Below are 25,798 nucleotides of genomic sequence, written 5' to 3' on the forward strand. Positions count from 1 at the left end.
TGTTCATACCTTGCAGGTGGTACCCTGATGGGACAGCAGTAAGTTGACGGACTTACAAAGCTAAGATCTGAGATTCGATTCCTCGTGGACAACACATCAAAAAAGACAATGTGGCTTTGCTCTAAGACAAACACGTGATCAAATCTTGCGGATTTGTTAACCTGAAAACGAAACATATTTCCAGGCAGTGTTCGATATTTACTAAAAACTGTCCTGAGAAAGTCGTACATAGTTAAATTAAACGATAACACCCATGCAATAGTTATTATATCTCGGTATAGTTTGCACATTTCAGTTGAATGTAACGTGACACACGATATCACATGTAAGCTGCTATACACTTAAAATTTAACAGTAGATCGAGATATAGGTTAATGCTTTGTTTTTCAGTTAAGTTGTGACTGGTGTTGCTTAGTTGATTTATTTTTGTTTGTTTGTTTGTGTTCACATAAATTGCAAATGACGCTTCTGAACTGATAACGATCGCTTGTTATATATAAATAGTTCATCGGAAAAACTTGATATTATAGCTTACACACGTATCTTTTACATCAACAAAATTAGTGCTTGCTCATGTGTTTCACTTATACACCACTTAAATGGTGTATATATCATTCCACAAAAGCACTGAGGCGGGATCAACTGAAAGGACTAGGTTATTTATGTCTAGTGGGATATTTTGCTCTTCTCAGTGTGGATAGTAACACCGCTATTGATTTGTCAATAAATTCTCGCGAGAATCAAACACTTGTTAATTTCACTTATTTCTACAGTCCGTATAGTTAGAACAACTTTGACATATTATTAACTCCTTTTATTCTGTATTATAACACAGTGGAAATTTTCAGATTTGTCTAACTACTTGCAACTCGGCCTAGATTCACACCTTAACAAAGTCAGAAGAAAGAAACTAGAGCAAAAAATAAAAATAATTATTTTACTCTAATTACTTTCCCTAAATATAGGCTTGTTTAAATGAAAACCTGTTTCATTCACTCTCAAATCCTTGCTCTCGTCAGCCGCTACAAAACTCGATCAGATAATTATGAGCGGTAAATGTCGTCACCACTCTGATACAGAAAATATTTTAAAATAATTGTTTGTTTGTTTAGAATTTCGCGCAAAGCTACACAAGGGCTATCTGCACTAGCCGTCCCTAATTGAGCAGTGTAAGACTAGAGGGAAGGAAACTAGTCATCACCACCCACTGCCAACCCTTGGGCTACTCCTTCACCAACGAATAGTAGGATTGACCATAACATTAGAGCGCCCCCATGGTTAAAAGAGCGAGCATGTTTGGTGTGACGGGAATTCGAACTTGCGACCCTCGGTTACGAGTCGAGTGCTTTAACCACCTGGCCATGATGGTTGTTGGACAAATAGCTCATGGTTACTGTGAGAAATAACCACAATTACAGTTATGAGCTATCTCGTACAAGTTAAATGTTTACAACTACCTTATACATTTATAAGATTTCTTGCACAGTTCATAGATATTAAATAAAGAGTTTTAAACATATATCAAACAATTTGAAAGATAATTTCGATTTGTTATAAATATATATATAAAAGTAGATTGTCATAGTGAAGATTATTTAACCTTTCTACTTCTGTGGTCATTGTTTGAGTTCTTAACCTCAAGTTATTGTTCATTTTCTTTCTAGTTAGGAGGTCCGCCATCGTCAGAAACTTAGCGGGAAGCTACTTCAGGTGTGGATAAAGTGCGTTTACAATATCTTTCCCACAGAAACAGAACATAAGTTATCTCCAGGACTAGCCCGGAAAACAGTCACTTCTTATTTTAATGTACCTTTTTCTCAAATGTAAATATTATATCATATCATTTATAAGTCATTATTGTGAAGCAGAGCCGTGGTTAATTAAAATCGTTAAGATGAGAAATACTCTTTTAATTACACAAACAAACATTTTTGTATGTTTCTTATTCTATATACCTGACAAACAGTTTATCATCAGTAATATAATGTCTTTCTACAGCATTCACTGAGTAGTAGGCATCAGCACTTTATTCATCGACTCTATAAAACTTTGGAAACAATATTCATTTTAAAGCTTTATTAAAACAACGGCCCCCTAGTGGTTCAACGGCAAATCTGAGGGCTTACACTTGTAATGCTAAAATTGGGTTGAGCACAGAATAAAAACTCCGTGTGTAGCTTTACGCTTAACATCAAAGATAGATATAACAGTATTTATCAAAGTTATTTTGTTCGTTGAGACATATTTAAATTAACATAGATAAATAAAGCTTTCTACGATTCTCTGTACTAAGTAGGAATATTAACAAGAAATCTTACAATTCAGTTTGTTAAAAAATTAAATTATTATTCTGATATTAAATATTTTATACTTAAAGAAGTTTTATTTACCTGCTTTTCGTTATAATAAATCGTTACAAGCTATTGTAAAGTATTGACATTTTCTGCTAAAATTAATGTGTATTATTTGTAATTAAGCACAAAGCTACACAATGGGCTACTTGTGTTCTGCCCTCCCCAGGTATCGAAACCGGGAGTCTGCATTGTAAGTCCGTAAGCATACCGCTGTGCTACTGTGAGCAATCAATGGGTTGCAAACTGTATATATTTAAAAACGGCTGATATGGATTGAGAACATTTTTATGTAGAGGAGCGAACAACGTTTCGACCTTCTTCGATCATCGTCAGATTCACAAAGAAAGAAAGAGGTAACTGACCGATATCTGACCACATGTTTGAAGGGGGTTGTGTAATAGAGTGTAGGAATGTATAGGGCGTGATTAGATGTTGGATTATATTTATTAATTTTGGTATAGGTATATTCAATTACACAACCCCTTCAAACATGTGGTCAGATATCGGTCAGTTACCTCTTTCTTTCTTTGTGAATCTGACGATGACCGAAGGAGATCGAAACGTTGTTCGCTCCTCTACATAAAATTTTCTCTATCCATACCAGCCGTTTTTAAATATATATTTTTCTCTACAAGTGGGTTTACTCGTCATCACGGGTTACAAACAGCGTTATATTCAAACGTATCAGATATAATAATGAGTGAAGTTTTTGTGCTGCCATCTGTTAATTAGGTATAAAAGCATTAAAATTTAAATATGGATATGTATTTCGGTTGACGTTTTTATTGTAAAGAATTATAAGAACACGCAGATGATAACCGTACAGGAACTACATACAATATTTAGCTGCAACTAAATGGTCAATTTATAATTAATATGACACATTATTCCGAAAAATACAAACGAAAACGGAATAATTTGTGCAATACACAAGTGTTTTGTATTTGTTTTAAACAGAGTAACACACCTCAATTTTATGCAACCATTAGTTTAGTTTGCTTGTTTAGAGCAGAGCCATATTGGGCTATTTATTGTGTCCATTGCGGGAAACTGAACTCGATGTCGCCAACGTAAGTCTGTAAACTTATTGCTGCCTCACCGGGGACTCATAAATGTATCAATATATGATTGTGAGCTATTGTTCGAAATGCACAGTATTTCTTCTAACATTCAACCAAGTTGTTTAGATGTTATTTAATCCACCCACTTTTCCTAGAAGGCCATAGAACAACTCCGGACTTTGCGTTGGCCAAGCCATGGTTGCCAGTGTTGTAATGGCCTCCCCTTCACAGGAAACAAATCGCTAGATTTCCTGTATGCTTGGTAGAACCATTTCTTTGGTGGAAAATAAACCCTAACTAAGAGATCTTGTACCTAAGTCGAATGAAATGACGAAAAAGAAACTACTCGCACCCGTGAGCTCTAGATTCCTTCAGATTTGTGTAAGTCTCCAACACTCGTACCCGTGAGCTCTAGATTCCTTCAGATTTGTGTAAGTCTCCAACACTCGTACCCGTGAGCTCTAGATTCCTTCAGATTTGTGTAGGTCTCCAACACTCGTACCCGTGAGCTCTAGATTCCTTCAGATTTGTATAGGTCTCCAACACTTGTACCCGTGAGCTCTAGATTCCTTCAGATCTGTATAGGTCTCCAACACCAGTGATTGAACTGTAGCCCATGTTTGTATTGATCCTCAGTAAAAGTAACTCTTGACGTTCACTAATGACACTGATGCTCTTCACCTCTATTCCATGGAACAAACTATCGTCGATTGTTACTCAGTAAATTATATTTGAATTATTTTTATTAAAAAGTGGTTCCCCTAGTTTTTCTCCATTGTTTGAAGTCTAATGTCCATTTCAGCCTTTTGATTTGGTTATGTCTTCTAACTAATGGATTCTGAGCAAGTACGCACCCACTGAGGCTACGCCCGAGCTAGATTAACAAATAAATACGTTACAATACAATAAAAACGTTAGGAATATGTTAGCTATAGTGTAACATAACAAGTAAAGTGATGGTTTTAAAGCTAACTCTGTCAGATTCAAGATAAACACGGCTGACTAAAGAATACGTTTAACTGTTATGACTGGAATGTTAAGTACAAAACGAAAGTTCAGGATTCTGGATAAAACGGAAAATTATGATGCAATGGAATTACTGAAAGTTGGCCAGAATTGGAGAATCCTGATTGAGGATTAATTTTGAAGTTCCAGGTTATAAGTTATTCAATAATAGTAGAATATTTTTTTATATATAGTTGAGGTTTCTCTAACGTAAAGAAAGAACTACGCTCTATTGGGATTGAAGACATAAAAATGTTATTTAACAGGTAGATACCATAATGGTTACAATCAGGAATTATAAAAATGTAAAACATGTAATTGTTAAGTTTTCTGGCCATCTTATCAAACAGATGATAAAAATGTTTGTAATGAACTCAGAATTGTTACTAATAAGAATTCTAATGCAAAAACTGTGGAAGACTTTTACCTGCATACATATTGATTAGAATTACATTGTTTGTTTGTTTATTTTGAACTTCGCGCAAAGCTACTCAAGGGCTATCTGCGCTAGCCGTTTCTAATTTAGCAGTGTAAGACTAGAGGGAAGGCAGCTAGTCATCAACACCCACCACCAACCCTTGGGCTACACTTAAACCAACGAATAGTGAGATTAACCGCAACATTATAATGCCCCCACGGCTGAAAGTGCGAGCATGTTTGGTGCGACGGGGATTCGAACCTGTGACCCTCGGATTACGAGTTTAGCAGCAGTAATAAATTTTAATGAATTTTATTACAATGTCACTAGATGGCAGAAAAATCGCAAAAGCGATAAGTGTAGAATAGCGCTATGCAATATAAATAATGACCAAGTCAGTTTAAAAAGAAGAAAGAGGTGTGAACACGCCATATGTTGACTCATAATAAGTGTGACTTTAGTGCATGTTTAGCAAAAAAACTATTGGGCTGAGAGTTGACAAACCCACTGTATAATATGGTAAGTTAAATCATATGTTTAACTCTACAAGAAATGATAAAAATTAGGTAGAGCAGATCAGAATTCTTATGTATTTTGTATGATGTCATATACTATTTGAAAGCAGAAATATATTTAACACTATCGGTGTGATTAAATATTTTAGTTAACCCTTAATTTATGGACTTTCTTTCAATCATTGTAGGTGGGATCCACATATTGCATGTTATTAATTAATTGTATGTTTTTTCCTATTGTAATACTCTTTGTAAATAACTGACTTAAAACGTTGATAGAAGACACTCATTTTTTATATAAAGTACTTAGGAATTCTCAAGAACTGGTAGGATTTGTACAGTACTGTCTATTATATTGTGTGTGTGATTCGTGCGTGTTTTTTTTGTGATTCGTGCGACTAGGGACGCTATATCGAATAAATTCACAGGCACATGTGCAGTTTGGTGCACAAAGAGTTTACAAAAACGTGTTTACAAGTAGTTATTCTAGAAATAATAATGTATTTGACGGATATTCGACAACTTAATGAGATAATTCTTTATATTCACATAAAAAATAAAAATTAATTATAGTGGAAGTATTAGCCATGCTAATCTTTTCTCTACAACGTACTCATTTATTTTTCGAACGTTAAACCTCGTCTTAAACTAAAACAACCAAACAATATCGAACATATTTACCGCATTCGTGGAGGTGGTGAGCCAAATAGTTGTTACCGTAAATGAACATCGACCGTTTATAGCATCTGCATCTCATAAGGTTATATAATAGTTTGTCAATACAGAGTTTCTTCCATTCGCTTTCGTTCTGAGTGCGGCAGGTAAGTGTGTGTGGAGGGAATTGAAACTTGGGTAAAATGTAGTTTACTCGACATGTGTTATACGTTTCTTAAGAAACACTAGTTAAATTAGAAGTAATATTTTTTTGTAATTAAAATCCTAACGTACTACGTCGTTCCTCCAAAATTGGCAGATTCTATTTTCATTATATTTTTCAATTTGAAAGATGCTGGGTCGAAACAAGTCGCCGAACACGCTTCACCTTTTAAGCTGTGGGGTGTTATAATGTGACATTTAATTCCAAATTTGGCGGTGGTTGGTGTTAATTAATTGCCTTCCCTCTGGTCTAGCACTCCAAACTTATGAATGACTAACAGACAGCCATCGAGTAACTTTGTTCAAACAAACAATTTCATCTCCTCAACTGACAGTAATTTTGAAAAATCAGTTAACAACAATTTGCTTTAAGGTCAGCGACACGTCTGTCAGCTTATAACGTTAGAAATGCGTGTCATTCATTGACTTTGAGATGTGGGTGAGATTAGCAATCAATTTCCAATATTGGTCAAACAACGTTAGCCCATAGGTTGACCAGTTGTCTTCCCTCTAGTCTATCAGTTCAAAATTATGACAAGCTAGGGGTAACTAGAAAATAACAACCAACAATAATAACAACAAACTTTGCCCGAAAATTCTGAAACTGATGTTTTTGATGTTAGAACATTGATATAGAGTAGGTTTTGTTTTTGATTCTTTAGTAATTTTGTTGTTGTTGGTTTTTGTTGTGATGTTTATATACTTCCACACTTTTCGTCTTCATTTCTTAACATTGTCTTTCTTTCATTCGTTAACACCTGTTGTTTAATGTATTTCATCTTTTTACCTTCAGTCGTTTACATCTCCTCTCCAGCGTTACTATCCCATTACGCAGTTTTCTCTTTCATTAATTAACATCTTTTCTTCAGTGTTAGTATTCTATCATATAATTCTTATCTTCCATTCGTTAATATCTTATCTCTGGCGATAATATGCTGTTACAAAGATTTACTGTTTCATTCTTAAACGTTGTTTCTCCAATGTTATTATCCAATTACATGTTTTTACTTTTTGTACATTTCCGTTAACATTATTGTCTCTAGTGACAGCATTCTATTACATAGCTCTGTCTTTGATTCGTTAACATCTATTCTCAAGCCTTATACGGTGTTGTATGGCTGTACTCTTTTATTGTTTCCAATAACAAAGTTTCTCTAACTTTGGTGTCCTTTACAAGTTTTTATTTTTAATTCGTTAACGTCTTGTCTCTGTATTTTGTATTCTACCATATATTTTTTATTTTTCATTGAAAGTGTTAAATAATTATTGTTTTTGGTTCGTTAACAAATCTCTAGTACTTGTACTTTTCTATGAAATACTGCTTTGTTTTGTCGGCCAGGTGGGTTAAGGTGTTAAACTCGTAATCTGAGGGTCGCGGGTTCGAATCCCGGTCGCAGCAAACATACTCACACTTTCAGCCGTGGGGGCTTTATAATGTGACGGTCAATCCCACTATTCGTTGGTAAAAGAATAGCCCAAGAGTTGGTGGTGGGTGATGATGACTAGTTGCCTTCCCTTTAGTCCTACACTTCTAAATTAGGGACGGCTAGCGCAGATAGCCCTTGAGTAGCTTTGCGCGAAATCCAAATAGATTCAAGATGCTGTTTATTTTAAAATTAGTAATCTTCCTGGTTTTTATAGAGTAGTAAAGGACCTTAAAATGAGTTTCAACTAACAGGCTGTTTTCACTTCATTTTTCGAGTCTAAATGATTTATCAGAAGATATTGGACCTACCCTATATATTTATATATGTATATATTGAGTCTTTGGACAACTTTGTTTTATCAGAAGCCAATATAATAAAAGCAGCAAACCTAAACAGTTATTTGGTTCAGACGATTGGTAAAATAATGTTGCAACTGCTGCTTCTCTTGTAAAATTTTACAGACGGACACCTGGCGAGAAGGCTATAAAAACACTTGTTGCATGGTGTTAAACCGTAGTTTTATTTCAAGGTTATTAAGTATATTTTGGAGTATACATCTGACTTAACAAGTCTCGTCCAGAGAATATAAAAGTACACAACTAGATGATAACAGATATTTAAGATAATAATATATGAACTCATCTCATTCAGTTGTTACCTGCTTAGTGAAAAATGCTTTGCGCAGTCGCACCAATAACTCGCGTCTGCATTCTGTTATTGACCGACCAAACGGTACGGTTAAGGTTTCCGCATCAGGTTTTTTGTTGTGCGTATTCGTTCGTTTATTTTTAACCAAGATGATAACATAGTAAGTGAATACAGTAAAACTTCCTGAATTTATAGGTGTGGCCAAGCAAACAAATAGTCCTATGTTGCCAAGGTTACGTGAGTTTGTAGCCACATAAGTGACACCCAAAGGAAACCGACTTCTTGTTATAAGCGACTCAAAGATAACTTTGTTTTGATTAACGAGAAACAAAAGTGTTGAAATAGGTAACAAGTGAATTAGAATAGTTTACATGAAGGTTTGATTCTGCTTTTTTCATAACGATTTTGAAGCTGATTTTTGGAACATTTCAATATATGTTTAAAATAAAATTTGATATATTAATTCCCTAATGGATTATGTTTATTGGTTTCTTCACAGGGTTTCATACTACCTCTATAAAAGCTTATGTATTAGTTTCTATACAGTGTTTATACTGGTTTCGGTTTGGTTTCGAAATTTTGCATAAAGCTATACGAGGGCTATCTGTGCCAGCCGTCCCTAATTTAGCAGTGTAAGACTAGAGGGAAGGCAGCTAGTCATCGCCACCCACTGCCAATTCTTGGGCTACTCTTTTACCAATGAATAGTGGGATTGACCGAACTTTATAACGACCCCACGGCTGAAAGGACGAGCATGTTTGGTGTGACGGGGATGTGATGCCGGCGAAGCTAAAGTTAAACTGGATAGACGATATACTACCAACGCAATTTAGGTCCTACCTCCGCCAGCACCTAAATTAAAATACACATTATAATAATAGCAAACCTTATGATTTGTGCAACGGTGTTGGATTTTGTGTGTCTGTTGTTTCATATATATGTATTTCTACAACGGTTTCGACGTAAATTTCAATAATATTCTTCAACAGGTCTCTATAACAATTTCTCCTTTTTTTGGTTTTAGAAATGTTCAACTTGTCTGTAATGCTTTACTTATTGACTTCTATAATGGTTTCTATATTGTTGTAACAGTTTTCATTCGATGTATATAGCTTTAAATATATTATGTTCATAATAATTTATATGGTGGTTTCAACATGAAATTTTTAATAAAAAGTATTTCTGCGCTATTGTCATAAAATTGTACGTATATGTTGGTTTCTTTGTGCAGGTTTATATGTTGTTTTCCGTTAGGATTTCTGTAACAGTTTATATATGTTCTCCATAACACTCTTTGCATCGCTTTGATATTGGTGCTATGACTTAGGCTTAGAAATTTTGTAAGAAATGTGGATTGTATTTTTAAGATAATTACCAGAAGAGTTGTTTGTTTTTTTTTAATTTCGCGCAAGGCTACTCGAGGGCTATCTGCGCTAGCCGTCTATAATTTAGCAGTGTAAGACTAGAGGGAAGGCAGCTAGTCATCACCACCCACCGCCAACTCTTAGGCTACTCTTTTACCAATGAATAGTGGGATTGACCGTTACATTATAACTTGTGGAAAGCTGTACAAAGTACTATCTGCATTAACTGTCCCTAACTTTGAAAAGATATACTAGATGGAAGACAGTTACTCAACAGCACCCATAAGAAACTATTATCGAATATTAGGATTTGACCGTTACTCTTATAACACAACCACAACATCAAAATTCGGAGTACAGTTTTGCAGCAACAGCCGCGTGAATGAATCTTCGAATTCACAAACATTTGATCAGTTTAATTTTGCTACCATCACATTTTTTCTTTTAACTTTTGGCCAGAGATTGTTTCTAAAGTAATTATTTTATTTATAGCGTCCCAATGAACCTTCTCGGAATCGAAGTTTCATTACTAGAAGCAAGCTTGATGGTTTGAACTTACTCGAGCGTAATGAATACGTATTGATTTAATGTCCCACTTACAAGTCAATCCCAGTATTCGTTGGTAAAAGAGTAGCCCAAGAGTTGGCGGTGGGTGGTGATGACAAGCTGCCTTTCCTCTAGTCTTACACTGCTAAATTAGGGACGGCTAGCGCAGATAGTCCTCGTGTGGAATATTCCCCTCGGGGGACTCAGCAGATAAGTCCAGTGTGGCTTTACTGTATAAAACACACACACTCATATGGAATAAAAAAAACGATATAAAAAGAAAGTACAATCCACTCCACTGATTAAAGAAGGACCTTCATATGGAGTAGAACGCGTTACTTCCGTCCTCCTGCCCAATCATGTTACGAAAGAAAGCGCGTGCAAAAGTGTCGACAACGTAGGTGTAAAGAACACTTACATTAAACACCTTAAAGAATAAGCACTAGTGCAACCGAAAACCCGGATAGGAAAACGGTTTATCCTCGATAATTGTTGAAAAATAAATTGTTTGCTGGAAATGAAACAAGAAATGAAGTAACAATGAGGGTATTAATCAGTGAAAAGTGAACTTTGTGGCCGAGCAATTTCACTTGAATTAAAAGCAATATATGAAAAATGCCTCAATGACCGAAAAAAAAACAAAACAAAAAAACATCGACATTACTTTAAGTCGATTTGTAATTTAAGTGTTTCGAAGCTCATGGTGAAAGATTAGGTCAGAGCGCGTGATTATTAAGTTACTAATGACCGATAATGTGTGTTGAATTATTAAAAATAATAACAGAAATTTACAAGTTCGTTTTAATATCTAAACCACCGAGAGGTGGCATAACTTTCAAATGAGTTTGTACGTTATTTGTAAATAGCAGAAATCTATTCCAATCTGTGTGACTGTTTTATGTCACAAGATTTAGCGCTGAAAGCATGGGGGATGATTTGAATGTAGTTTTATTTTACGTGTAAATCAACATATGTACTGCGAAAAACAAACGAGAAAATCTAATCATGTAAACGATGTCTGAAGGAGTTGTAACATTTGCTGTAACGAGAGTCCGAAAACACGTCATTCATAAGTAATGACTTAAGTAAAAACTGGTAAGTGACAAGAATGATCGTTTCTTTACGTCATGAAAAGATACAGTTTGTAGTGTACAGAAACTAAACAGGATTGTGTTTTGATCATTTCTGTATTGATCGGGGCTGGAGTTTATTCTGGTTACAGAATACCGCTTAAAATTGATTCGCTGTCGCTAACCCTTACTGACGCCGTAAAGCACACGCTTATGGCTCCTATAGAGTAATTATTGTACATGTTAAGTACAAGATCCTCGATGTTTACTTGCCAATAGTACACTTCCACGTTCAATCTCATTCTGAACCGCAGTTGTTCTCGAATACTGCTTTGGGACTAGAATACAGATTAGTCCTCGTGAAATCGTAACGTGAGATTTCATGGTGAATATTCAGCATGCGAAATAAGGATAACAAAGTGATTCAACACGTTATGAGTGTGGATTTCGTAGTTTTAATTTGCTATATTTTCGTAAACAGAGGTTAAAAATAAGTTTACCTATTCATAAGTAAACAGATCTGAACAATCTTTCAGTTTCCTATTTACTTTTGAAACTCAAACTTGATATTTAAACAAGGTTAATTAAGTTATTGAAGGAGACCGGATTTCCATTTAACCAGAAATGTATGCGAAATTGTTTCGCATTAATAAGTCCTCATAACGATAAACATGTAGCTTATATATTATTCAATAGATATATAAATGTTTGAATTTCATATTATTTCCAAAGCTCACTGCTTAGCTTTCATTTTACGTATCTTTAAACCAACATTTGTTTAAATCTCTTAAGCAGTTTATTAGTTGTCCCAGCTTATTAAACGATATAAGCGTTCTGCTATAGAAACAATATAAAATAATACATTTAGAGAGAAACAAAATATTGTTTTAACATCAAAAACGTTATGGATTCCACAAGTAATTTGTATTTCAGCACCCTATAAAGTTGCTAGTTTTAGAGAAGTGAATATTACAACATTTGTGCGACATTACAAGTAATTGTAAAGACGAAAATTAAAATTAAAACCTTGTCAAATAGAGTTAAACTGAAATACGCGTCCACATAACACTGAATGTGTTAAGAAAATACACCATATTATGTTGTACTTCATATGATGAAACCTGTGACCTTGGCACGTATTCTCGTTGAAGATAACGCAAGTTTTGTTCAACGTGCTAGGAACAACAGTTTGTAACACCTATTTGATCCATTTCCCAAACTATCTAGACATTCATTTATTTGAATATCATTATAAGTTTTCAGCCATTGTTGGAACCACACCCATCTGGGAGACCTACGCCTTTTTCGTTTGAACTCGTTGTTAATCTTGAAGCAAAATTTATGTCAGACTTCAACGTACTGGAGGAGAGGTTCGTATTATATACATCTACAACTCAGAACATGGCGCCCTTCCTCATACGAACTACATATGGTATGAATATAATAACATTATCTATAAATTAAATTATCCTTAACTCATGAAATAGACATGAAGTAAGCCGAAAGTAATATGATCTAAATTACTTGTGATTAAAACTTATGATATTTTACCAGTTATTTCTGGAGAAAGTATCTGAAATCTGTTAAGATCCCACAACACTAACCCGGATACTTTCGTTTGTTTTGAATTTCGCGCAAAGCTACACGAGGGCTATCTGCGTTAGCCGTCCCTAATTTAACAGTGTAAGACTAGAGGGAAGGCGGCTAGTCATCACCACCCACCGCCAACTCTTGGGCTACTTTTTTTACCAACGAATAGTGGGATTGACCGTAACATTATAACGCCCCCACGGCTGAAAGGGCGAACATGTTTGGTGCGACGGAAATTCGAACCCGCGACCCAAAGATTAGAGCCTTTCGTAAAAGATAGTATCAAACGAACGAAGTGCAACATGGGGGGGGGGGTAATATCCTTATCCCCAAGACTGCATTTAAAGCATCTATATATTTTTTATAAAAATTACTGCCTTTAGTAAGGGTGCGTGAATTTTTCTTTTTTTTTTAATATACATGCTCAGAAACGAAATTAGTTCGTGGAAATCTAGGTTAAACTTTGAACGTTTTTTATAGGATATTGAGAATAAATAAATGTATATGGCAATAAATTAAATGCTATGAGCCAACCAATAACAGTTCATACAAGAGAGGAGCGACATTATGCTGTGGTTGTCCCTCGGGCCTGGCATGGCCTAGCGCGTTAATCTGAGGGTCGCGGGTTCGCACCCGCGTTCGTAATGCTCGCCCTGAGCCGTGGGGGCGTTATAATGTGACGGTCAATCCCACTATCGTTTGTAAAAGAGTAGCCCAAGAGTTGGCGGTGGGTGGTGATGACTAGCTGCCTTCCCTCTAGTCTTACACTGCTAAATTAGGGACGGCTAGCACAGATAGCCCTCGAGTAGCTTTGTGCGAAATTCCAAACAACAACAACAAATGGTTGTCCCTCTTGCGACGTCTTGCGAAACACATAGATTTTGAATTTTATATAATACTTAATGTCGTTTTGTCGCACAGTTCGAGGTCATTTCACACGGATCACAAAGGAAATAGGAAATGCATTTCTCACTTTCGTGAATGCATTTCAACTCCTTTTTCTACACATTGTTAAACTGAAGAGCACATTTCGTTTTCTTTCCCGAGCTAACGAGAGTCTCACTACCGTTTTCGGTTTTGGAGATTCGCGCCCGAGGCTGTAGCAGAAATGCATCATACTCGCAACATGTTTCACCAGTTAAGAATGTGTGGAATATGCCGACCACCAGGTGGAGTGTGATAGAATCAATATAATGAAATATATTTATATATATATTACATAAACAGTTATATTTCCATTAAAAAACAAAAGACTATTACAAAAAGCATGACCAAACCTACCATGAAATACGAAGTGTTTAAGTATTATTACAATATAAAACAAGCCTTAACCAAAATGGTACACATCTCATATAAAGTCACCAGGGTACACACTATACTGTGGGATATATGCCCTAATTTTTTGAAGTGACTGTGGATGTAGGACCTATCTATTGGTCTTAGCCTTCGACCACAAACCCTCACACATAAAGAGAAGAAAAAAAAGAGTAAAAATAAGAAAAATTAAACAAGAGAATAAGATGTGGATGCTAAAGTCCACAACGTTCTACATCTGTATCATCCCTCACTACCTGATGACGTCCACAACGTTCTACATCTGTATCATCCCTCACTACCTGATGAAGTCCACAACGTTCTACATCTGTATCATCTCTCACTACCTGATGAAGTCCACAACGTTCTACATCTGTATCATCCCTCACTACCTGATGAAATCCGCAACGTTCTACATCTGTATCACCCATCACTAACTGATGAAGTCCACAACGTTCTACATCTGTATCATCCCTCACTACCTGATGAAGTCCACAACGTTCTACATCTGTATCATCCCTCACTACCTGATGAAGTCCACAACGTTCTACATCTGTATCACCCATCATTACCTGATGAAGTCCACAACGTTCTACATCTGTATCATCCCTCACTACCTGATGAAATCCACAACGTTCTACATCTGTATCGCCCATCACTAACTGATGAAGTCCACAACGTTCTACATCTGTATCACCCATCACAAACTGATGAAGTCCACAACGTTCTACATCTGTATCATCCCTCACTACCTGATGAAGTCCACAACGTTTTACATCTGTATCATCCCTCACTACCTGATGAAGTCCACAACGTTCTACATCTGTATCACCCATCATTACCTGATGAAGTCCACAACGTTCTACATCTGTATCATCCCTCACTACCTGATGAAGTCCACAACGTTCTACATCTGTATCATCCCTCACTACCTGATGAAGTCCACAACGTTCTACATCTGTATCATCCCTCACTACCTGATGACGTCCACAACGTTCTACATCTGTATCATCCCTCACTACCTGATGAAGTCCACAACGTTCTACATCTGTATCATCCCTCACTACCTGATGAAATCCGCAACGTTCTACATCTGTATCACCCATCACTAACTGATGAAGTCCACAACGTTCTACATCTGTATCATCCCTCACTACCTGATGAAGTCCACAACGTTCTACATCTGTATCATCCCTCACTACCTGATGAAGTCCACAACGTTCTACATCTGTATCACCCATCATTACCTGATGAAGTCCACAACGTTCTACATCTGTATCATCCCTCACTACCTGATGAAATCCGCAACGTTCTACATCTGTATCGCCCATCACTAACTGATGAAGTCCACAACGTTCTACATCTGTATCACCCATCACAAACTGATGAAGTCCACAACGTTCTACATCTGTATCATCCCTCACTACCTGATGAAGTCCACAACGTTCTACATCTGTATCATCCTCACTACCTGATGAAGTCCACAACGTTCTACATCTGTATCACCCATCATTACCTGATGAAGTCCACAACGTTCTACATCTGTATCATCCCTCACTACCTGATGAAGTCCACAACGTTCTACATCTGTATCATCCCTCACTACCTGATGAAGTCCACAACGTTCTACATCTGTATCATCCCTCACTACCTGATGAAGTCCACAACGTTCTATAATACATCTGTATCACCCATCACTAACTGATGAAGTCCACAACGTTCTACATCTGTATCATCCCTCACTACCTGATGAAGTCCACAACGTTCTACATCTGTATCATCCCTCACTAGCTGATGAAGTCCACAACGTTCTACATCTGTATCATCCCTCACTACCTGATGAAGTCCACAACGTTCTACATCTCTATCACCCATAATTACCTGAGGAAGTCCATAATGTTCCACATCTCTATCGCCCATCATTACATGATGAAGTCCACAATGTTCCACATCTCTATCACCCATCACTACCTGAGGAAGTCCATAATGTTCCACATCTCTATCGCCCATCATTACATGATGAAGTCCACAATGTTCCACATCTCTATCACCCATCACTACTTTCAGACAGTTGTAGTCAAGTGACTGCTATCAAAACAAATTAAGATAAATAAGAATAAAGAAAAAAATGACCTACCAGGTGGACAGGGGGAGGTGTTTTAGAAAACTTTAGCTCCTCAAGTTGGCATTGCAGCCACCATTATGTTAGTGAAAGCTCAAATTAATAAATTAATATTAATAACACAGCGGACAATTTGTACCAGAATATAATCCCCACCGAGTTATACAAAGTAAGACACCCATCCACCATTTCTCACTCTATCTAAACATTCATTTCGTTGAATATCATTACACCATTTCAGCCATTGTTGGAATCACACCCAACTGGGAGACCTACCTTTTCCGTTTAAACCCGTTGTTAATCTTAAAGCAAAATTTATATAAAAGTTCAAAGTACTGAGAGGGCAGGGATTTACAGTAAAAAAAAATACTGATTAGGGGCGTGGTTAGGAATTTTATAATAGTATAAATATTTTGCTCTATTAATAATAGTATATTACTAATTAGAGGTTTTACTATCACATTGGGGACCGAAAAACTAATTTCAGAGGATACAGTTTTCTTACTAACCCCCTCACCCACAATTACATTGTTCTTATATTTTTTCATTTTAATCTTTGTTTCTTTTCTTTTGAAGGCATTTACCCCCTCACAACTGTCTGCAGGTAATGTAGAGTGATACAACTATGTGGGTTTCACCACTCACATTTTCCTCTGTTGTTTAGTATTTTGTAATTTTACTTTTTTATTCTTCTTTACATATGAGATTTTTTAACACAGTTTAAACTGATAAACGGTGTACACTCGTCGCTATATGGGCTCTATTTTTGTTGTTATATGGAAAAACCACGACACATCTTACATCTGACATTATAGCTTCTAACCTTGTAACTTTCCTTTTGGTTGTGCATCGATTCGGTTAAGACTTGTTTTATATTAAACGTTCATTGTATAGACGGGAAGAATCATATGATAAACGGCTCTCAGGCGAAAGATTTTTCTGACCAGGACATTAAACTTCAAAACGGGAAGGTTTTGGTCAGATCGAGAGGTTTAAGAGTGCTGATCACAGAAAGTCACACAATTTCCATCGACTGACTACTCCAGACAAATTTTTAAGTCTTCTTACGCGATAACATTGATTTTTGAAGTATCTTATGAGTTAAATAAACAGAGTTGTTGAATTTTCAGTGCAAAGCTACACAACATAGTCGTATTTAATACGTTGTATTATGAAGGGAATTATGTTGCTGTCCGTTTTTATTAATTTCACATTACTTGATTAGACAAATCACTACAGTGCGAATTTTTCAAATCTCTTGTTATGTGGCTAAGTTAGTGATTGAAGTGTGGTTTAAAGATCTCGTATTGTATACTTATGTAGATTGGGCACTGAAATACAAATGTCATAAATCTCGTACTGCAAGGTTAGAAAAGTCACTGAACTATGAATGTTTATGAATCTTGTTTTGTATTATTAGGATAGGTCGCTAAAGTATGAATGTTTATAAATATAGTTTTGTATGGTTAGTTAAGTCACTGAGATGTAAGTGTTTATAAATATAGTTTTGTATGGTTAGTTAAGTCACTGAGGTGTAAGTGTTTATAAATATAGTTTTGTATGGTTAGTTAAGTCACTGAGATGTAAGTGTTTTTAAATATAGTTTTGTATGGTCAGTTTAGTCACTGAAATATAAGTGTTTATAAATATAGTTTTGTACGGTCAGTTTAGTCACTGAAATATAAGTGTTTATAAATATAGTTTTGTATGGTTAGTTAAGTCACTGAGATGTAAGTGTTTATAAATATAGTTTTGTATGGTTAGTTAAGTCACTGAGATGTAAGTGTTTTTAAATATAGTTTTGTATGGTCAGTTTAGTCACTGAAATATAAGTGTTTATAAATATAGTTTTGTATGGTTAGTTAAGTCACTGAGATGTAAGTGTTTATAAATATAGTTTTGTACGGTCAGTTTAGTCACTGAAATGTAAGTGTTTATAAATATAGTTTTGTATGGTCAGTTAAGTCACTGAGATGTAAGTGTTTATAAATATAGTTTTGTACGGTCAGTTTAGTCACTGAGATGTAAGTGTTTTTAAATATAGTTTTGTATGGCTAGTTAAGTCACTGAGATGTAAGTGTTTATAAATATAGTTTTGTATGGTTAGTTAAGTCACTGAAATGTAAGTGTTTATAAATATAGTTTTGTATGGTCAGTTAAGTCACTGAGATGTAAGTGTTTATAAATATAGTTTTGTACGGTCAGTTTAGTCACTGAGATGTAAGTGTTTTTTAAATATAGTTTTGTATGGCTAGTTAAGTCACTGAGATGTAAGTGTTTATAAATATAGTTTTGTATGGTTAGTTAAGTCACTGAGATGTAAGTGTTTATAAATATAGTTTTGTACGGTCAGTTTAGTCACTGAGATGTAAGTGTTTTTAAATATAGTTTTGTATGGCTAGTTAAGTCACTGAGATGTAAGTGTTTATAAATATAGTTTTGTACGGTCAGTTTAGTCACTGAAATATAAGTGTTTATAAATATAGTTTTGTATGGTTAGTTAAGTCACTGAAATGTAAGTGTTTATAAATATAGTTTTGTATGGTTAGTTAAGTCACTGAGATGTAAGTGTTTATAAATATAGTTTTGTACGGTCAGTTAAGTCACTGAGATGTAAGTGTTTATAAATATAGTTTTGTATGGTTAGTTAAGTCACTGAGATGTAAGTGTTTATAAATATAGTTTTGTATGGTTAGTTAAGTCACTGAGATGTAAGTGTTTATAAATATAGTTTTGTACGGTCAGTTTAGTCACTGAGATGTAAGTGTTTATAACATAGTTTTGTACGGTCAGTTTAGTCACTGAGATGTAAGTGTTTTAAATATAGTTTTGTATGGCTAGTTAAGTCACTGAGATGTAAGTGTTTATAAATATAGTTTTGTATGGTTAGTTAAGTCACTGAAATGTAAGTGTTTATAAATATAGTTTTGTATGGTCAGTTAAGTCACTGAGATGTAAGTGTTTATAAATATAGTTTTGTACGGTCAGTTTAGTCACTGAGATGTAAGTGTTTTTAAATATAGTTTTGTATGGCTAGTTAAGTCACTGAGATGTAAGTGTTTATAAATATAGTTTTGTATGGTTAGTTAAGTCACTGAGATGTAAGTGTTTATAAATATAGTTTTGTATGGTCAGTTTAGTCACTGAAATATAAGTGTTTATAAATATAGTTTTGTATGGTTAGTTAAGTCACTGAGATGTAAGTGTTTATAAATATAGTTTTGTACGGTCAGTTTAGTCACTGAAATATAAGTGTTTATAAATATAGTTTTGTATGGTTAGTTAAGTCACTGAGATGTAAGTGTTTATAAATATAGTTTTGTATGGTTAGTTAAGTCACTGAGATGTAAGTGTTTATAAATATAGTTTTGTACGGTCAGTTTAGTCACTGAAATATAAGTGTTTATAAATATAGTTTTGTATGGTTAGTTAAGTCACTGAGATGTAAGTGTTTATAAATATAGTTTTGTATGGTTAGTTAAGTCACTGAGATGTAAGTGTTTATAAATATAGTTTTGTATGGTTAGTTAAGTCACTGAAATATAAGTGTTTATAAATATAGTTTTGTATGGTTAGTTAAGTCACTGAGATGTAAGTGTTTATAAATATAGTTTTGTATGGTTAGTTAAGTCACTGAGATGTAAGTGTTTATAAATATAGTTTTGTATGATCAGATAGATCAAGGAAATATGAATGTTTTCGTAACTCGTATTCTGTGGTTAGATAGATCAAGGAAATATGAATGTTCCTTTTGATAGTTCACAACATGTAAAATATTTTTAGTCTAATTCATAACTAAATAAAACCCTGTTCTTTATGTTGGATTAAAACACGAACCATGGGTGCGTAGTGAGAGCGAGGCTCATTAATCATGTTTACCTCTTGCCAAAAATCTATTTTACAAGCATTTGAGGCACGGCATGGGCGGGTGGTTAAGATACTCGAATCATACTCTGATGGTCGTGGGTTCGAATCCCCGTCGCACCAAACATGCTCGCCCTTTCAGCCGTTGGAGCGTTATAATAGGACTGTCACACTCACTATTCGTTGGTAAAAGAGTAGCCCAAAAGTTGGCAGTGGGGGATTGATAAATAGTTACCTTCCCTCTAGTCTTACACTGCTAAATTAGGGACGGCTAGCGCAGATAACCCTCGTATAGCTTTGCGCGAACTTAAAAACAAACCAAAAACAAACAAGCATTTAAAAATACATTCATATTTTTTTCAAAATTGGGAAAGCTTGGTTACATTTTGCACTGTACTGTAGCGGTTCAATAGCATTGATAACTGCAAGGTAGTCAAACATTTTGAAAATCTAAGAAGAGAAATAATTTAAATAAGAAAAATAAAATAACTCTACCTTTCGGGAAAGAAATGAAATAAAACTACTGAATGAAGACTTGCATATTACATAAAATATATGGGATTAGTACTAGAAATAACAAGCGTTTCAATGTGTGTATTTTAGGGTAAAAATAGATCTGTAATAGCAGAATTTCGGTAAAATTGTACTTTTTGTGTCAAGTTCTTCACAATCAGCTGGTACATTGAATGTTTTAAATATTACTGGTAGTTTATCATTGAACGGATTGACTTTACAATGTCGAGAATCTCCAATATTTGTGCTAGTGTAGACAAAAGTGCCGTTCGACAAAAATAATGAGCTGGTATTGTAAATGAGTTAGAAAGATTTGTCGAAGCTATGGATTCGAACCGCATTTCTATCGCCATATCATTCCGTGCTGTTGTAGCATGTGAAACACAACGTAGCATGAATATTAATCGATGTCTTGTGGTACATGAGTATTTAAGTGGTGGCTTTGGTTACAAGAGACTGAAGTAGCCTAAACTACCTACAATCTACAGAGAAAAAGACGTACTTTTCAATAATTGTCTGGAAATTTCTCTTTATGCTTGTAATATATAATTCAGCTGAATATAGAAGTACATATCAAGGGATCCTTAAGACACATAACATAAAACTTTATTTTGTAACATTCTATAAGGAGTTCGTATTTTATGTTTCATTTGCCATACAAGTCGGACGTTACATTAACAATGTTACACAAAAGTGGATGCAGCTTCGATATGCAGTATCATTGGTTTGGTTTGTTTTGAATTTCGCGCAAAGCTACACGAGGGCTACATGTGGGGCCATACAGCATCATAACGTTCTACATTTAATGCAGCACTAAGGGTATGACTTATACATATTCTAGTATATCAAGGCCCCGGCATGGCCAAGTGTGTTAAGGCGTTCGACTCGTAATCCGAGGGTTGCGGGTTCGAATCCCGGTCGCACCAAACATGCTCGCCCTTTCAGCCGTGGGGGCGTTATAATGTGACAGTCAATCCCACTATTAATTGGTAAAAGAGTAGCCCAAGAGTTGGCGGTGGGTGGTGATGACTAACTGTCTTCTCTCTAGTCTTACACTGCTAACTTAGGGACGGCTGGCGCAGATAACCCTCGAGTAGCTTTGCGCGAAATTCCAAAAAAACAAAAAACAAACAAACTTGTATATCAATATTTACTCTAGTTTGCTTGTTTAAAATTAACCACAAAGTTACACAAAGGGCTATCTGTATTGAAACTTGGCTTTCAGCGTTGTAAGTCAGCAGACATACCTCTGTGCCAGTTGGTATAGTTCTCGTACAGAGTTACTTCCAAAGGTAACCGAAAACCGCCTGGATGGATCATTGTTTTAACCATTCGCGCCACTATACAACAGTACGTTGTCTGTGTGTCAGTCAGCAGACATTAAAATGACGTCACATAAAGGATGCTTAACGTTGCAGTTTGTACTGTCATAACGTCAGTAAAATGTGTCCATAGCATGAATCACAAACAGATATACAAGCATCCTGACGTATGAACTTTAAAAGCAAGAAATGCAAATTATTGTTACTCTTAATTTTGGTTTTATTTACTCTGGAAACAGAATCATTTCGGGGACCTTACGGGAATGCATCCATTATAGTATATTAAGGTTACCCAGAATACCTCGTTTTATTAATAGAAAAAAAAAATGTAAAGTTTGCAAGATTTCTATCTTTACTGATAACCAACTTTTTAAATATCTCTCTGGAATCATCTCACTGAATTAACCAACAAATCGGCCCAGTGAGGAAAGGCCATGATGAAAAAAAGAACACAGAGTACAGCTCCAGGCGGCAAGATTAGTGGAGTTCAGGGGTAGCAACATTAGGTTCCTATAGGACTTGCGACTAAAACCAGACATCTGTACTATTTTATAAGAATTCTGTAAATAAAGATATGTTCTTGTATTACATTAAAGAATTATATAGTTCATATTATTTTCATATTATAAATCCAATTTACTTTACCTTAAACTGTCATTCTTATTTTAATTCTAAACTTTAAAGCCAAATCTAAACTTAAATTATTCTTAAATATAACACTAAAATATAACTAAAATAAAAATGTAAACTTGAATACAAGATACAAAATAAGCATAGTCCGCAATACAGAAAAATACATGTAATACTCCTTAATATAGAATTTCGAAATACGTACATGAAAATGAAGTAGTGGAAAACTACTATAATGTGTCCCTTCATAACTAGAATGTATAAGATTATTTTTATTCGGGGACATTTACGTAAAATTTTCGACCTTTCCTTTCAGGTGTGGTGTCGTGATATTGGTTTGGGTTTTATTGAGAAATTCTGTTCTATAAACCTTACACTCAGTTGCCATATTGCGCCTCATAATATGAGGGTCGCAGGTTCGAATCCCTGTCGCACCAAACATGCTCGCCCTTTCAGCCTTTGAGCGTTATAATTTGACGGTTAATCCCACTATTCGTTAGTAAATAAGTAGCACAAGAGTTGGCGGTGGGTGGTGATGACTAGCTGCCTTCATTCGAGTCTTACACTGCTAAATTAGAAACGTTAGCGCAGATAGCCCTCGTGTATCTTTGCCTCGAGATTCAAAAACAAACAAAACCCAAACTTGTCATACTTCTGTGTTATTATAACCACAGGGTGGTGCTCGTATCTAAATGTATAAAGCTATGAAGAGTTAGTGAGAGCTGGGAATTAATTTTCTCTTGGATATATGTTGTAAGAATTGTAACTGACGTAGATACTCTTGGTGTGTGAGATATTAGGAGTTTGATTGAACTACCAGTGTGTTCTTTGTAGAATCCACTTAGTTCAAAGGACATCATATTCTATTCGACACACATTAACGAGGGTCCCTTTCCTGCCTGTATTTATTTTAATCTTTACAACAAATTTCCTTCACATTTTATGCTCTTACAGATTTTAATACTTGTAGTGTTAAACATTATCTGTAAAACTCATAAAAACACAGAATTACTTCACCAAAAGTCGATCTTTACTAAAACACACTCAGAATATAGAAACATTCAATACATAACAGATGATTTTTTACAGAAGTTTAGTTATGAACAATAGTGACCACAGCAGATAGCCCTGGGGCCTGGCATGGCCTAGCGCGTTAAGGCGTGCGCTTCGTAATCTGAGGGTCGCGGGTTCGCGCCAAACATGCTCGCTCTCCCAGCCGTGGGGGCGTTATAATGTGACGGTCAATCCCACTATTTGTTGATAAAAGAGTAGCCCAAGAGTTGGCGGTGGGTGGTTATGACTAGCTGCCTTCCCTCTAGTCTTACACTGCTAAATTAGGGACGGCTAGCACAAATAGCCCTCGAGTAGCTTTGTGCGAAATTCCAAAACAAGCAAACAAACAAACAAGCAGATAGCCCAACTGGTTTTTCTGTAAAACAAACAAACCTTTTTTCTGTCTGTCTATTTTAGACACGATTTTTTATTTTCCTTTGTCCTGCGCGCTTTGTGAGGTCTGAAGTTTAACTAAAAAAAGCTCTGTATATATACATAGATAAAGTTGAAAAATGGAGGAACTTCATTGACTGAAAAAAATTTGGTTCAATACTTTTTTCTTTCGACAATAGGTGAACTAGGATTGTAGTAACACAACTCTGCGAAGGAACTTCAGTACCGCTGTGTCTTAATTAGGTTTAAGTGTGTTTTTGAATCACGTTTTCTTTTTTTTTGTTTCATCAAATATAGTTTCAGATGTTACGATTTTCCAGTCCTGAAAAAATATATAACAAACATTCTGGTTACCTCCAATCTTTATATAAAACAATCTCTGAAGTGTTTTCAAAGGCCAATCTTAAGAATACCTTCAACATCACAAGTCAGAAGCTATATGTATACACACAGAAATTATAAGGCACGTCATCTTGCATATGTGCTAGGGGTTTCGTGCATACATACTGCATCTATTGATCTGGGAGCGACACACTTCATATTTCTGTCCACTAAACAGTGTCTATTTCGTGCATACATACTGCATCTATTGATCTGGGAGTGACGCACTTCATATTTATGTCCACTAAACAGTGTCTATTTCGTGCATACATACTGCATCTATTGATCTGGGAGTGACACACTTCATCTTCATCTTGCTGTGCACTGAACAGTGTCTATTTCATGCATACATACTGCATCTATTGATCTGGGAGTGACATACTTCATCTTGCTTTCCACTAAACAGTGTTTATGCTAAATTCATGTCCTTTGTTTACTTTATACTGAAGATTCTCAGTTATATAATGAAACAATCATATGATTCATTGTCACTCTTCCTGTGCTTGTTGTTACAGATGTACTGTCTCCAGGATCTGACCATTCCATAAACTAACGTATGCTGTGTCTCCACGCTTCTGCCCCAAACAATTATATACAACCAAGTGCATTCCTGCAACACTGCAATCCACTGTGTAATCACAACTTTTAGGTTTTTGTAGTTCAACAGTCCTTTTAGTGGCATATGGTTTACCGGCATAGTAACCACACTCATATACAATTAATGATAGGTTTGTTATGAAAGATATCAGAGGTTGAAGCAAAACATTGTTTGTCACAACATCTCAACATACAACTGATCCACATTTCCTTCACCCGTGACAGTGGTTCTCAGATTCAACTGATCCCATTTCCTTCACCCGTGACAGTGGTTCTCAGATTCAACTGATCCCATTTCCTTCACCCGTGACAGTGGTTCTCAGATTCAGCTGATCGCATTTCCTTCACCCGTGACAGTGGTTCTCAGATTCCAATTTCAGTGACGTATGTACTGAGAAGGAATGTGAAATCTTGTTCAGTTAAGCCAACCCAAAGCACATAATTAAAATCTTAAATACTTGGTCACAGTCTTCAGAAAGCTAGAAGCCTAGAAAGCTGTAGACTTCCTGTTTGACCACTGTATCATTTCCAAGATTTGTAGGAATTACGACCAAGACATTTTATGTTTGTATAAATTACTTTCGCATTATTCAAGATTAACAAAGTTGAAATGGGTGATATGGTGTGAATTAGGGTAATATGGTGTGAATTAGGGCAATATGGTGTGAATTAGGCAGGTTTAGTACTCATATATAATATTTTACGGCTCTGTATTTAGTCTGACCATGCAACTGG

The 25,798-nt window shown here is 35.5% G+C and overlaps 1 protein-coding gene across 1 annotated transcript in view; it reads left to right on the forward strand.

Annotated features, from left to right (window-relative positions):
* Positions 1-5,247: 5,247 nt before the first annotated feature.
* The window catches only part of LOC143226465 (protein tyrosine phosphatase domain-containing protein 1-like), a 108,248-nt gene continuing 87,697 nt past the window's right edge, over positions 5,248-25,798 (forward strand). Inside the window, exon 1 of the mRNA XM_076457474.1 lies at positions 5,248-5,357. The gene's annotated coding sequence lies outside the window, so the exon portion shown is untranslated. The remainder of the gene's footprint in view (positions 5,358-25,798) is intronic.

The sequence above is a fragment of the Tachypleus tridentatus genome, chromosome 9, assembly GCF_004210375.1.
Source record: "Tachypleus tridentatus isolate NWPU-2018 chromosome 9, ASM421037v1, whole genome shotgun sequence".
Taxonomy (NCBI): Eukaryota; Metazoa; Arthropoda; class Merostomata; order Xiphosura; family Limulidae; genus Tachypleus; species Tachypleus tridentatus.